Source organism: Schistocerca cancellata, chromosome 3, assembly GCF_023864275.1.
Source record: "Schistocerca cancellata isolate TAMUIC-IGC-003103 chromosome 3, iqSchCanc2.1, whole genome shotgun sequence".
NCBI lineage: Eukaryota > Metazoa > Arthropoda > Insecta > Orthoptera > Acrididae > Schistocerca > Schistocerca cancellata.
This window is the reverse complement of record NC_064628.1, coordinates 852,050,772-852,053,813: the sequence shown is the minus strand read 5'-3', so window position 1 is coordinate 852,053,813 and position 3,042 is coordinate 852,050,772. Positions and strand designations below refer to the sequence as shown.

The window sequence follows — 3,042 nt, the reverse complement described above, 5'->3', positions numbered from 1 at the left end:
GTAAGCCTAAGTTATGCTGAAAATTAGGTCTAGGGTACTAGTTTGGCAATAAGGGAGTTACACAGTTGTGCACGTACCTCGCATGGTGCTATCAGTTATGTATTGTATGTTGGCAGTTTTATACCCGCCAGGCTTTTTACAGCTTGTGATCGCCCAACAATAAAACGTTCTTTGTTTTCCTTTTTTCCATGCATATCAGACTTGCTTTGTTTGCAGATGACAAGTTGGAGAATACATGGTTTATATAAGCTTGTCAGTGTACGCAACTAGTAGCGTCACGTGAAATGTTTGAACAAATGCCATTTGCAAATAAGTATGCTAGACCTAATTTTAAGCATAGCGTAGGCGTGCAGTATTTAACGCCTCAACTTTGTGACATGTGTTTTTAGCTGTATATGCAAACTATCGAAAAATATTACACCCAGTAATCCCTTACACCCAGTGGCTTTTGGCCAAAATTCGCAAGTCCACAAGATGTTAACAACTGAAAAAAATTTGAAAGCAAATAAACAAAATCAAACGAGACAGAAACTGCTGAAATATGTTTGGCGAAAACAGCAATAATCAAACGGTGTCTCGCGTAAGGTGGAATTTCTCTGCCATTTTTCGCAGCAAGGCTGGAAAATAAGGTCTTCAACATATGATTACGTCCTTTATGTGTTACAAATTGGAACTACAGTTTTCTTTACTTGTACTGTTCGACTGTAGTCTGCTGAGAATTATTAAAAGGAGATTATTTGTCTTACAGTGTGTATTCCAAAAGCTGCTTCAGAAAGGCAGTGAGAAGTGACACTTCGCACCGAGCAAACGCCTGCAGCGCTGTGCCTCAGTGTCTCACTTGACGTCAGAACCAGGCAGCTACCAAAAGCGTTTTCAGTAAAAATAGGAAGTGGACTCACGAGGACTGTACACCATCGTCAAGCGTTTAGATTTCACAGAAGAAAATATTTGTGCGCCGCCCATAATGTTGACAAAACCGCATGGCAAGAGGCAAGACAATTAACTTCAAAATGGCTCTGAGCACTATGGGACTTAACATCTGAGGTCATCAGTCCTCTAGAACTTAGAACTACTTAAACCTACCTTACCTAAGGACATCACATACATCCATGCCCGAGGCAGGATTCGAACCTGCGACCGTAGCGGACCGCGCGGTTCAAGACTGAAGCGCCTAGAACCGATCGGCCACAACGGCCGGCCAATTAACTTCGATGATCAGAAGTCGGGGTGGCAGACCATTTTACTTGGAACTTACTGTAGAGATCGTCTCTAAACTGGTAATAGTGCTTTTACCGACAGGAACGTTATTATTGTTATCAGGAAAATTATTACATTTGTGAGAGTGGACTTTTACTGAATATAGAATATATCAATCAGTTAAAAACCAAAACTTTTATTTATAGTCATAGTTCCTGATCCCACTGAGTAAACAACAAGTAGGAACATTTTCTTTCAGTGAGCACAAAGAGTAATGTGGACTTACAGATTGGAAATTATGGTCATTTTGGTCTCCAGTGTTTTCTGGCTGATCGTAAAAATAGTTTTCAGGCTCTAGTAAACGGCGAAGGTAGGCGTAAAGCACGCACAGACAATTTACGTGCCTTTTCACGACGACATAACGCAGAAACGACCATCGAGCTCTTGGACGCCGCCCCACAAGTAACGCTGAATTCTCTACCGACTTCCGAAATGGAATGTCCCATGCGTGTAGCTCCAACTACCATTCCGCGGTCAAAGCCTGTTAATTCCGTTCTTGCGGACATAATCATGCAGGAATCCTCTTCACATGAAACCCCTCTAGTACAAATGACGGCTCCGCCATTGCACTTCTCTCTTATGCATTCTGTACGCGATATTACCGCCGTCTGTATATGTGCATATCACTTTCCTATGGCGTTTGTCATCTCAGTGTACGCTTTAACATTAGAGGTTGGTAGATTGTACGGTCAGTGGTCAGTTGCCACCGAGAGGGTGCAGTTGCATTTTCGTTGTGTATCATCTACCGTAGCTGTTCAAATAATGGAAAATATTGATGCTGAAGTTTTGATTACCCTTTTGGAAACACGACCTGTGCCTTGGGGTTAACTTTGACATCTACAAAGGTAGAAACGCTGCGCTTGATGCCAAGGACAAATATGCATTTGGTAAGTAAATTTTGTCTTGTACCATCATTCGTACATAGATACTGTATGTGTATTTTTGAAAGAAAGAATTACTGTACAAAAACACTTTTTAATCTTATTTTAGTTTTAAAGCACTCCGTCTGCAGGCCACAAGTGGCCCATCGGGACCATCCGACCGCCGTGTCATCCTGAGTTGAGGATGCGGATAGGAGAGGCGTGTGGTCAGCACACCTCTTTCCCGGATGTTATGATGGTTTTCTTTTGCCGGAGCCATAACTATTCGGTCGAGTAGCTCCTCAATTGGCATCACGAGGCTGAGTGCACCCCGAAAAATGGCAACAGCGCATGGCGGCTGGATGGTCACCCATTCAAGTGCCGGCCACGCCCGACAGCGCTTAACTTCGGTGATCTCACGGGAACCGGTGTATCCACTGCGGCAAGGCCGTTGCCTATTTTAGTATAGCTACAATTGCTATTTTTAGTTTATATTTTTGCCATTTGGCATGTAACACGTCCGACGTCAGAAACGAAATATTTACAAAAAAACATTTCTAATACTTTTTGTGGTTGTTCCTCCTCTTATAGTTTGGTCTTGTGGTAACTCTTCCAAACCTATGATAGACACCGTATTTACATCGCTATATCTGTCTCTTTCAAGAACAAAATTGTGTAATACAATGCAAGCATTTACAATAATGACAGGACAGTCTGGTTGTACATTAACGGTCTGGTAAAATATGCGTCACTTGTTATCGAGAACACCAAAGGCGATCACGACCTATCTTCTTGCTCTGCACAGCCGATAATTAAATATCCAAAGATTACAAGATCACACTACACTGGATGAGCCCTCACAAGTACGGGTTTAGAAGAGGCAAGTCAACTGAAGACGCAGTTAACAAGGCGATTTCGCTAGCGA

At 42.5% G+C, this 3,042-nt stretch overlaps 1 pseudogene; it reads right to left on the bottom strand.

The window, feature by feature from the left end:
* Nucleotides 1-2,456: 2,456 nt before the first annotated feature.
* LOC126177869 (5S ribosomal RNA) lies at nt 2,457-2,573 on the bottom strand (annotated as a pseudogene).
* Between the last annotated feature and the right edge of the window lie 469 nt (nt 2,574-3,042).